The following is a 12,725-nucleotide window of genomic DNA, read 5'->3' as shown; positions in this document are numbered from 1 at the left end:
AAAAGGTTGAGGACCACTGCTCTAAAGAGCTTCCCCATGCTCTTGATCAGTTGCTTTATGATAGTGGCGATAGCGACTGTAAATATTAAGAAGCGGAATTTGCCAACCACCTTCCTCTTCGTCAGCACGATGGGCCTCGACTTTCAAAATGTACGTCATCATTTATGCCCAGTTAATGAGTTTTTTAGTCTTTGTAGGTTCCACAAGCTCCCCCCGACAGATCTTGCCACGATGGTAAGGTTGTCCATACATGCTCTTATCACTGGGTAGTGTACCAGACTTGGTTAAGGGCATATTTGCCTTCTTTGGGTTGTGAAAAATTGGGAGAAAAAATATAATCTGCATATCGGCCCAAGGTTTATTTGGCTGGGAGGTGTGGACAACAGACATGTGCCAAATCCTATTTATCGATTCCGACCGACATTCCGCGATTGATATTCATCGTCGTGGGAAGTGGATGTAGATGGCGGCTGGTGACAATTAATATAATATATGGGGCGGCCAGCCCGAAAATGGAATTTTGGGAAACTCACAAAATTCCCAATGGCTAGTCTGCCCCTGGTGTCAGGTGTCTGGTCGTCTCTTTCACTAATCATCTCTGCCCGAACTGAATGATAATGTGACAATTGCTTTAATCGCAACAGGGAGTCAGACAGGAGTCAGATGTAAAACCTCCCACCCCAAAATTGCGTAATACACAGGCACCATACCTGATAATACCTACAAATATGTCAGTGCCATTTATACAGATCCCTGACGTTGGGGGGGAGCCATAGAACTGCCAGGTTTTACAAGTGGTAGGAAAGAATGTTTAGTCACTTTAGTTGTGCGTTGAGGGCAACAAATCGCAGGTGGGCCCAACACCCACACACACACACACAAGTGATGGTGAATTTACAACAAATTGCTGTCCGTTCAAACCTGCTAGGTGATGCATCTGGAGGGATAAAACATTTATCAGAAGATGATTTTTCATTAAGGCAAGGAGAGAGCTTCCATCAATATTTCAACGGCCCCGCCTGCCCACAGCGTGTCAGCGAGTACGAATGACCCTTTTGTGTTCTTGCACTTTTTTAATAACCACAAGTCCTCACAAGGAGAGGCTGGGGAAGGAAATTTTCCTCAGAGGACAATTATTTATTTTTCTTTATGGAATCAGATTGAGGATATTTACTGCAGTTGAGACAACTTGCAAGAACTAAAACACCATTAAGAAGAATGGGAGATATGACCTTAAATATGAATGTGCATTTTACACAAATTTGCCAGTCCGTCATTTTTTACAAGCCGAACCAAACTGCAATTGTCAGTCCTTCGCTCGTGTTGTTTTACCCACACCTTCGTCATTGCTTTCATCGCCACTATTTTAGGACCAACAGAGGTGCGCATTCCATCAGTCCGTCATTTGTCATTCGTCAATAGAACTGTCGCGATGGGGTGGAGGACCCAAATGCAGACAGGAGAAACCGGGGCAAGGTTGAAGTACTGAGTACTGAACGTAATTTACTTAACAAAAACACTAACAGGGGTACTGGGTAAAACGCTAAATAAACAAAACCAACAAAGTTCTGAAATTACCAAAAATCAAAGTAACAACAAAACACAAGAGTGGTGACAGCAACAATGATCCAACCGAGACTAAAATAAATCAGGAAACTAAATACAAGCCAACTGACGAGACAGCGATAGAGACCTGGACAAGACACAAGTAGCTGGGGGAGATGATTGGATGACACAAGGGAACAGGATGACGATTACAGGTGCAAACAAAACCTAACGAGCAAGACGGGACACAAAGTCAAAACAACAAACCTAACTATGATATACACAAATCATAACAGGAACAGACAGCTCGTCACTCCTGACGAATGTCCACCTCTGCTTGTATTTATTAGTGCTGTCAAGCGATTCCAAATTTTAATCTAATTAATTCCAGTTTTTTTAATTAATTAATTTTATTAATCTATTTTAATCTCATACCTGCTAAAGTTCCCCAAATAAAGAATTTTAATTCTAGAACATTACAAAATTGTAGTGCATGACTAATCAATTGAATACAAGAGAAGATTTGAAATCTACATTTTTAATGTTGGACTTTGCTGTGAAATTCAAAAGAAAAAGTTTAAGCACATCAATAATTAGGCCAGGCATTATTTTACAGTTTTTCTCTATAGGTTTGGCACATTTCTGAAACTGAGATGACATTTTCAAAATACCATGGACAAATCCCCAAACCACCTTACAATTGGTGTCAACTGAATGGCATTTCTCATTGCGTTCATCAAATTTACCAATGTCTAAGTACATGTCTCGAGATATGATTTTAGTTATTAGTTTTTAGTTTTTCATAAATATACAGAATTTGGCTTGCACTTTGTTTTGTTGCACTCTAATGTGTAAGTAAATTTGTGTTTTAGTTATATCTTACATTTATCTAAAAGCAACCCTTGATCTGTCGTTTATCCGGTGCTTTGGTCTAACCATTACAATTAGCGTAAGCACTCACTCAGCATTGCTTAGCCATGCTAGCTAGCTAGCTCTGATAGTCTGATACCTGACTCATTCGTGAAGCTATGTTGTTGGCAAGTCGAAACGCTACAAATCCACGGCTCACTGGGATGGCTGTTAGCTATGAAGTTTAGTTTGTTTGTTTTTACTCATAAAAGCAGCCTTTGCATTCGCTTCACATAGAAGCAGGACTGGGAGTCAAATTTATTTACAGTAGCTGCTCCCCCTACGTCTTGTTGTTTGAAGTAGAGATTAAATTGGTGATAACTTTAATCTGTGATTGTTATATTGTTTAGTGCTCGTTTGTTAACTCTACAATTTATATGTCAAATTGAATAAATCGCTCTTGAACCATACTCCTGTGAAATCTGAAATTTTGCGTTTAATAAAGACGTTTAGGGAAAAGGCAAATAAAGAAAAGTCTTATTGAACGAACTGGGAACTTTTTAAATTTGAAACAGGTAAATTCTAAAGACAGTATAGAGCTAAAGTGGCTAAGTCAAAGGTAGCAGAAAAAGAAAAATTTATCATGCAAATATCATCAATATACCAAATGCTACCTGATGAAGTTTCGTAGGAGGATAAATTGCAAATTAGGACCTATCATCCTAAATTAGATGAGCTTTAAAGCTGAAGGTGCTTTTGTTTGTTCGAGAAAAAGATGGATAGAGGAAGGAGAGCAAAATTCTGCTTACTTTTTCTGCTTGGAGAAACAAAGGGCTAAAACTAATATGATTCAGCAATTGAAAATAAATGGTATTGTTATCGATGATGCCAAAACTATCTCTCAATTTTGCAGTAGTTTCTACTCAAAACTATACGAATCGAATTATAATGAAAATCTTGCTATTTAATTTGTTAACTCTTTAGACAATGTAGACAATGTAAGAATGATAGAGGAATCAGATTGTGACAGCCTATTCACCGAAGAAGAGGTACTGAAATCTATTGATCTCCTTAAAAACAATAAATCTCCAGGAACAGATGCTTTGGTAGCAGAATTCTATAAACCATTTGCTTCTCAATTAGCTCAGTTTTTGTTACAGGTCTATAATGAAAGCATGGAAAGGGGTACTCTTCCCACTAAAAGTCTTATTACTCTAATTCCTAAACCTAAGAAGGCAAGTCCTTCCTTTACATTGACAACTGGAGACCGATAAGCCTTTTGAATAATGATTATAAAAAAAATTGCTTTATTGCTGGCCAGAAGAATGAAAGATATTTCAAGTAAAATTATAGTCACAGTCAGGATTCATGACAGATAGACATATTACTAATAATATTAGACTTAGATATTTTAGACTATTCTGACCTTATAATTGACAATTCGTTTATTCTTCTCCTAGACTTCTACAAAGCTTTTGACTCGATTGAACACAAGTTTATATTTCTCACACTCAAAAAGTTTGGTTTTGGTGATATTTTTTGTAACGCTGTGAAGGCATTATATGCTAATGCTAATAGCTCAATTAGAATGAAAACCGGCACAACATCCCGGGTTTGTTTGAATCAAGGTGTACGCCAAGGTTGCCCGATAATTCCTTATCTTTTCATACTGTACACTCAAATTCTTGCTTCTTACATCGCTAATAGTAATTGGATATGGATTACTATAGCAGACAGAGAGGTCATCATCAGCCAATTGGCAGTTGACACCACCATTTTTCTTAAAAATGCAAATCAGGTGCCAATTGCCTTACAAGTCCTCGAGGGCCGGAGTCCTGCAGGTTTTGGAGGTTTCTCACTTCCAACACAAGCTGATTCCAATCAACCAGATCGTTATCACGCTTATGCAGAGCTTGCTGATGAGCTGATCATATATCAGCTGTGTTGGAGAAGGGCAACATGCAAAACCTGCAGGACTTCGGCCCTCGATGCCCACCTCTGGTCTATGGCGACTTAAAGCCTGCAGCAGCAGCAACAATGTTGACGCCTGTTGGGGACGCAAAAGTAGTGAGTAACTGTTCAGCTGGTGACATTTCCCCTGTATTGACAAGTATTACTTCAACTCATTGAACTTGAGAGGGCTTGTTATCGTTGCAGCTTACCACCCGCATGACGGTTGCTATTTTTAGAACATTTAGGACATGTACGTCACTACCCTGGCTACGTCACTCCACAAAGGAATATTCTTTCACTTTAAATGTTTGCTGAGCAGGAAGGGTTAATATGTAACCAGCAACATAATGTACAGTGCTCAGCGTAAAAAAAAAAAGAGTACAACCTCTTTAAAAAGTAACATTTTAAACAGTATCTCAATGAATACAAAAACAAATGGGAAAGTGTTTTCTTTAAGTAACACCCATTTATAATCAACTGTCTGCTTGATACCTGTGTAATGAATAATGAGACTCACCTGCAGACGCTCGTATAGTCAAAAATTTGGGCTTTGTGGGGTGTCCTCATTTTTGCAACACCTTTATTTGAGTAAAACTGAACATTTTGTTCTCTATTTCATATTATTAACCTTACTTTCATGTTATAAGTCAAACAGATGTTATATAAAGTTTGTCTTGTCATCATTTTGGAAATTGTTTTTGTGTTAATTGACTCATTTATGCTGTGCACTGTACAATAGTGGAGTAGAGAGTGCAGTATTTGCCTCAGAGATACAGCGGAGCAGACAAAGTCCTCAAATTTAAATAATATAAATATATACAATATAATACAATACAATTAAATAAATAATGCAATATATAAAATATAGACGTGCAGAGTTGTGGCAACTACAGAGGAATAAAGCTGATGAGCCACACAATGAAGCTATGGGAAAGAGTAGTTGAAGCTAGACTGAGGGCGGAGGTGAACATTTGTGAGCAGCAGTATGGTTTCATGCCCAAAAAAAAAGAAAAGAGTACCACAGATGCAGTATTTGCTTTGAGGATGTTGATAGAGAAGTACAGAGAAGGTCAGAAGGAGCTGCATTGTGTCTTTGTGGATCTGGAGGAAGCTTATGACAGGGTGCCTAGAGAGGAACTGTGTTTTTTTCTATGATGAAGTCTGGAGTAGCAAAGAAGTATGTTCAAGTGGTGCAGGACATGTATGAGGACTGTAAGACAGTGGTGAGGTGTGCTGTAGGTGTGACGGAGGACTTCAAAGTGGAAGTGGGACTACATCAGGGATCAGCTCTGAGCCCCTTCTTGCTATCGTAATGGACAGGATGACAGACGAGGTTAGACAGGAATCTCCATGGACTTTGAAGTTTGCTGATGACATTGTGATCTGTAGTGAGAGCAGGCAACAGGTGGAGGAGAAACGAGAGGCGTGGAGGTTTGCCCTGGAAAAGAGGGGAATGAAGGTTAGCCATAGCAAGACGGAGTATCTGTGTGTGGATGGGAGGAACCCAAGTGGAAGAGTTGGGTTACAGGGAGAAGAGACCAAGAAGGTGGAGGAGTTTAAGTATTTAGGGTCAACAGTGCAGAGCAAGGGAGAGTGTGGAAAATAATTGAAGAAGCGTGTGCAGGCAGGCTGGAATGGGTAGAGAAAAGTGTCAGGTGTGATGTGTGATAGAAGAGTTTTAACGCAAATGAAAAAAAAGGTTTATAAAAATGTGGCGAGACCAGCAATGTTGTTTGGTCTGGAGACAATGCCACTGAGGAAAAGACAGGAGGCAGAGCTGGAGGTGGCAGAGATGAAGATGCTGAGGTTCTCTTTGGGAGTGACCAGGATGGAAAGAATCAGGAATGAGTACATCAGAGGGACAGCATAGAAGCTTTGGAGATAAAGTCAGAGAGGCCAGACTGAGATGGTTTAGACATGTCTAGAGGAGAGATAGTGAGTATATTGGCAGAAGGATGCTGAGTTTCCAAATGCCAGGCAGGAGGTCTAGAGGAAGACCAAAGAGGAGGCTTATGGATGTAGTTAAAGAGGACATGAAGGTAGTTGGTGTGAGAGCAGAGGATGCAGAGGACAGGGCTAGACGGAGGCAACTGATTCGCTGTGGCGACCCCTGAAGGGAAAAGCCGAAAGAAAAGAAGAAGACAAAGTCCTCACATTCCTACATTAGCACTTGAGTATACCCCTGAATAAGAAGCCTTATACTGTGTTGTGCGTGTTTGTTTGTCTCACCCGACCCTTGTCAGGACAAGCGGTTAAGAAAATGGATGGATGGATGTTGTAAATGTTGTGTAAATGACCTGTATTTCCTCGTTCAATCCTTCCTCTTTTCTACGCTTTGCTCAGTTGAGTTTTCCAGCCTCTGACCCCTCCCGTCGCTTGCACTCGTTCACGTGTGATCTCTCGTCACGTTTCACCAGCGCCTCCCTCAGTAGCAAATCTCGTTTTGCTTCTGGTTGGAGGCTGGAAGTCTCCCCTCTGAGCAGCTGTCACACCTTTTCAGACATTGCAGTACTGCTTTTAGACCTTTGCATCAAATATTCATAGAGGAGAGACAGCAGGGGCGGGTCTGTTATATACTTCTCTGTCCTCCATCCATTTGACTTACATGCCTCCCTTCATATAGCCCTTAACGTTACTCGACTTTTCATCTTGCTCTCTCTTTCTCATTCTGTCCTCAGAGAAGTGCAGTCAAAGTGGCCAAAGATAAATGTCTTACACATTTTAGTTATATTTCCATGTACTGTTTTTATACCAAACATTCTTAACAGGATTTCTGACTTCCTTTGAGTTGAGTGTTGATGATTTACAAGAGCAAAGCTCTGCATGGTCTGAAGGCTGCAATTACACAGCCTGAATACTGGTTAGTGGTGTGGTCTCTTCAAAAAATACTACTTACTGAGTAGATCCATTTGGAATTGGATAATACATTTGCCGAAATGACAGCGAGGAAGTTCACAGCATAAGCTCAGAAGATGGTTCATGGTCATCATAACTACAGTTCTCTGATTCTATTGTTGTAGCCCGTTGCTTCCCTGCTCTTTTTGATTTATCTGTAAGGGAAGTGGAGCAGATTTTACAAGCCCAAAAGGGAATGCCTGATGTTTGTAAGAAAACAAAATCTTTTTCCTGAGACAGATTTACAGTTTTGTGTTGAGTGGAGGCCATGCACTTCCCTAAATCTAAATGTAGTAATGGCACAGCAGAAAGCATGTATGAGAAGTCCAAAAGACTGACTGGAAATGGAAAACTCAGCGAGCACAAATATAAATCATACATATTGATGTATGTAAACTCATATACAGTCTCTCAGATCTTAAGGTGTGGTGCAAATCAATTAATTGACCACTTCCCAACCTTCAAATGAGTACATATGCGAACATATGGTAGCTGTGAATATTACACACAATTGTCCAACCAGTTCAGCTTGTACCCTGCCTCGCAACCTAAAACGACTGGAATCGGCTCCAGCACTCCTGCTACCCTAGTGAGGATAAGTGGTTAGGAGAATAAATGATTGAATTCCATTTCAATGTATTCTACAGCCCTATAGACCTTGGATCTTCCATCCATCCATCCATTTTCTATATTACTTGTCTTTACTTCGGATAGCTGGAATTGACCTTTCCAGCTGACTTTAGGCTGGACTGGTCGACAGCCAATCGCAGGGCACATACAGTCACACCTATATGGACAAGTGTCTAAATTGAGTCAACCACTACTGCAACGCTGCCCTACTACCTTTTATACTATTTGCATAAACTGAAATGGAACTGGTGAACATTGTAATTACACTCAAAATAATCAAGAGTCAGAACTAAATAGAATAGCAATTATATACAAAAAAAATGCCTGCTATTATTTTAATTACTGTCCAACCATCATACAATTTTAACAATACCTACAAAAAAATGGGCTTTAACTCATTCACTGCCATTGACGACTATAGATTAGTTTCACCTTTTCTTCCCACTTTTGTTAACAAGAGTATGAAAACCTAGAAAAAAATGTATTGTACATTTAGAACAGATATAAAAATTTTGATTAACTAGTGAAGTTATGTGATTAATTACAATAAAAAAAATTAATCACCTGATGCCCTAATTAAAAAGAAAATAAAATATTATAAAAAAATTAGGGGTGTCAGACAATTAAATTGTTTTATTGTAATTAATCGCATGACTTCAATAGTTAACTAACGATTAATCACAAATTGTATATCTGTTCTAAATGTACAATAAATTATTTTTCTAGGTTTTCATACCCTTGTTAACAAAAGTGGGGGAGAAAATTTAACTAAAAAAAAATTGTTCAAATGAATTTTTGACGTCTATAGCCGTCAATGGCAGTGAATGAGTCAACATGTCAGCCAATGCATTTTGAGCCCAAAAGAAATGCAAAATCCACTGGACACATTCAAAATCAGGATATGTTTATATATATATTTTAAACTGCCACAAGTTACAAGATAGAAAAGAGAGATGGAAGAGAAAGTATTCGGTCATGTGTTATGTGACGGGGAGTGACAGAGCTACAAATTGTGTAATGCGAAGGTTGAACACACATGTTCTTGAGAGAAGAGACTGCAGGGAAGGGTGATGGCAGGACATATGAATATTTGATCTAGCTATGAGAGCATGTGGCAAGGGCCGTCCCAGGAGTCCTTGTGATGAGCAGTGTTGTAAAAATATTTACTTTAAACACAGCATGTGAGGAAGAGGAGGGGGCGTAAGCACATTTCTTTCCTTACCTTTTCCCATCCTTCCTTTCTTCCTGGTATGTTGTTGCGCAAGCTTCCCATCAGCTAAAAGTGGGCCAGAAATGGAATTTAGCATACAGGATGGAAGCAAGGGGGATGATTTAAGCTGCAAAAAGTGATTGAAGGGCATAACGAGAAGAGTGTAAACGGAAAAGTGGTGAGCTAGAATGACACAAAGAAAACAAATGACAAATAGAAAAGGGTAGGGGTAAGTATTTATGGAGAGATGAAGGAGAGGAGGGGACGAAGTTAAGCGCTGTGTGGAAGAAAAGCCAATGATTAATTCATTTTTCAGAGGGCCGCGCGCAGCGCAGGTCTACTCAGCGGCAAGCCCTCAAGGGCTTTACATGATGGAGAGGCGGCCATCACGGTGTTTAAACTTGAGACTGCCCTCTTCCACCCCCCTTGTTCCTTCGTCCTAATTCCGCCCTTCCCCTCTCACTCATTCCTCGTTTAGATCATTGCTTTATGAAGTTGTGTTTATATGTTCAAAGTGAGGCAGATGATGAAATAATGACAAAGGAGTAAGGTCAATGGGGAGGGTGGAGAGGAGGATTAGCTGGTGCATATGAGTCACTTGATGTCTGTTGCTACATTTCCAGTTGATCTGAACCCATGTTTACACTTTGCATTGGGGCTAGGGTTGGGGGGGGGGGGTCTATTCGCCCATATCAGCTTCAGGCTAGCTTAGCATGAAAGCAGAATAAGTACAGTCGTTAAGTAGTGTCAGAGCAAATAACCAGGTAATGGGAGATGCAGCATGTTCAAATGTGTGTTTTTATCTTCAAAGTCACACATTAATCACATTAAATGTGAGTTAAAAATGAAGAGTAATGGTGCTGTAATAGCATAGGGCTTCAAAAGAAGTCACTAAATGGGGCTGTGCACCAGACAGCTGAGGAAATATCTCAAATACTGTCAATACATTTAGAAATGTCAGCACAGTAACAGTTTTCGCAACACAATGGTCACTTTTCTTCATTCAAGTATTTGTTTTTAAAAGAAAACAAATGCCGCGATAAGCAATAGAGCCAATTGCAGGGTATATAAAGTAGAGACAAGCAAGCATCCATACATTCACATCTATGGACAATTTAGAAAGTAACATACAAACTCCTTACTCCACACAGGAAGGCTGTAGTCAAGATTTAAAGGCCATGGTGGCCCGGTGGGTGGTGGGTGGTGTCTGGTCGGTGCTGGATTTCACTTTCCTTTCTTTTCTTTGTTCCTTCCTCGGGTCTCCTGACGGCCTCACGACTCTGGCTGAATTCTGAAGTGTTCGGTTTAGGTGAACGGTATGGGATTTTTTAATAGGTTTTAGGTGAACTAATGCATACACACTCACACGCATGCACACACGTACATGCACATACACACCCACATACAAATTAAAAATGTATAAAAAAATATATTAAAAAAATAAAAATAAAAATAAAAAAAAGAGAGCAATGATGATGACATGTCAAATCGGTAAAATTACCGAATGAACTGTGCTCTCCAGAAAAAAGAAAAAAAAAGATTCAAAGGCCAAACTTTAGAACTGTGAGATGCTACAAAATAGATACAATACAGAACACTTTTCGCCAACCCTATATAATATTGGATACTGTCATAAGGACATGTCACATGATGCTTTAGAGCAGGGTGGCGTTACACAGCAAATCGGTTAGTGTTAAATTTCCAGTGTTCAATCAAATATACAGTAAGCAGTGTTATTTTAACACTTTTAGGATAAAAAGATACACTGTCAGAGTAATTTTCCTTGAGTGTTGGGGTGGATGTTGGCTGTAACCTGAATAGCACTACCTTGAGTGTTAAATTGACCACACCCTCATCTCCTGTGCTGGAGAAACTTTCCAATTTTCCAGCGCGCTGCCGACATTTCAATAGCGATGCATCCAATGTTTATGGTTGGGACGGTGTGGTTCAGTGGTAGAGTGGTTGTCTCGCGACCCTGGGTTTGATCCCAGGCCAGTGTAGGGTTGCCAACTCCCTGAAAAATAAATAAGGGACACCTCATTGACAAGGACGGCCAACCTGATTTTTTAGGGGGTTTTTTTTGTAGGTGCCCCCCATATTTTTTAATGATATGAACACATGTAAAAGTTGTTATCCCGAAATTTACAAATTAACAATTCACGAAAAATAAACATCTCTCAAACAGAAACCTTTCCTATTTAACTCAAAGGGAAAATTGACTCATGGAGTCATTTTCAGCAGTAAATAGTTAATATTTTGTCCAGAATGAATTTGATAACTTCATAATTTTCCATGTACAAATATTTCCACTTGCTGTCGACCGAAGATGACATCACCTGTGCTGAGGAAGTAGGTAACGGCCAATTATGCCTCACCTGTTTTCTGGGTTTGCTCAGCAAACTGAGACATGATTGGTTGTTTCCTCGACACAGGTTATGTTGTCTTCAGTAAACAGTAAGTGGACAAAAAGGTATTTATTGTACATGGAAAATAATGAAGTTATCAAATTCATTCTGGACAAAATATTAACTATTTTCTGCTGAAAATTGCTCAATTAGTCCCTTAAACAATAAATAATAAGCAGAACATTCAACCTGTAACTTATGAATTATCAATGCCACATTATGTGGAGACTATTTATATTTATTTGCCTATTTTTCTCATTTAAGTTTCATCATTGTCTTTCAGTGTTCTGAGAGTCAACTTTAGAGCACAGTCAGCTGAGTTATAGCTCAAACCATGCATACAATGTGATAGACATGGCCTACATCTGCAACAGTCACCTGTTAATTAGATAAACTATTTTTATTGTATATATTTATAGTTAGTCGTATATCAATGCATGTACAGGAAAAATTGTGCAAATCTGTTTGAAGTTGTAATAAATGTAAGGCTGTGTGTCTTATTCATCAATGGTTACTTTTATGTATTATCTATTTAACGTACTTGTCAATCTACTATGTTTTCCATACAACACAGATATTCATGGCGCATTTCCATATTAACCTTGATCAGAGGGTTAAAGAATCATTCTTTGCATACCAGATCTATTGCTGGCGTTACCTGGTGGGCAATTTTTTTTTCTGGGGCTCCCCTAGTTTAGTTGTGCATTGTACAGTATTCCGCATGTGTCCTGCACGGCTGCACCACTGGAAGCATTACTTGAGGCCAGTCAGTCCACCATCGAGGCTCTGGTAAAAGAGCGCCAGCAGACAGTACAGTGCGCTTGATAGATATTTTCTCACACTTTCTCAACCCATGTGTTTTGCATCCCAGTCCTCTCATGTTTCTGCCTTCAATCGAAGGAGGACTGTTGCTGCGCTGCGGGGCGGGTTGTCAGCTATGTACTTCCGCAGACAAGATTACGTTGACCAATAAGATGAGCGGATTCTCGTCATACACGTGAATGAATGTCCTGTCAGCTCATTGGTCACAGAGCAGTCCTTGGAACTTTACCGTAAGTTCTCACATACAGGTCACTGTTATTCATTCATTCCATTGACTTTTTACGGACTATTTTGGACTCTCACTGTATTACGGGACAAAGTGCGTCCCTTGACAACTCAATACGGGATGCGTACTTTTAGGGCTAAATACGGAACTATTCCGTGTTTCAAGGGACGGTTGGCAACCCTCGACCAGT

General features: G+C 39.6%; 1 long non-coding RNA gene across 1 annotated transcript; it reads right to left on the bottom strand.

The window, feature by feature from the left end:
* Positions 1-5,664: 5,664 nt before the first annotated feature.
* LOC147170666 (uncharacterized) lies at positions 5,665-12,358 on the bottom strand. Its single transcript, XR_015095620.1, has 4 exons — positions 12,146-12,358; positions 10,225-11,096; positions 9,095-9,148; positions 5,665-5,785 (listed from the first exon to the last, which is right to left on the bottom strand). It is a non-coding gene; the product is annotated as an uncharacterized LOC147170666 (long non-coding RNA).
* Between the last annotated feature and the right edge of the window lie 367 nt (positions 12,359-12,725).

The sequence above is a fragment of the Leptonotus elevatus genome, chromosome 7, assembly GCF_054856555.1.
Source record: "Leptonotus elevatus isolate MCC_2025b chromosome 7, RoL_Lele_1.0, whole genome shotgun sequence".
Lineage (NCBI taxonomy): Eukaryota > Metazoa > Chordata > Actinopteri > Syngnathiformes > Syngnathidae > Leptonotus > Leptonotus elevatus.
This window is presented reverse-complemented; position numbering and strand designations above follow the sequence as displayed.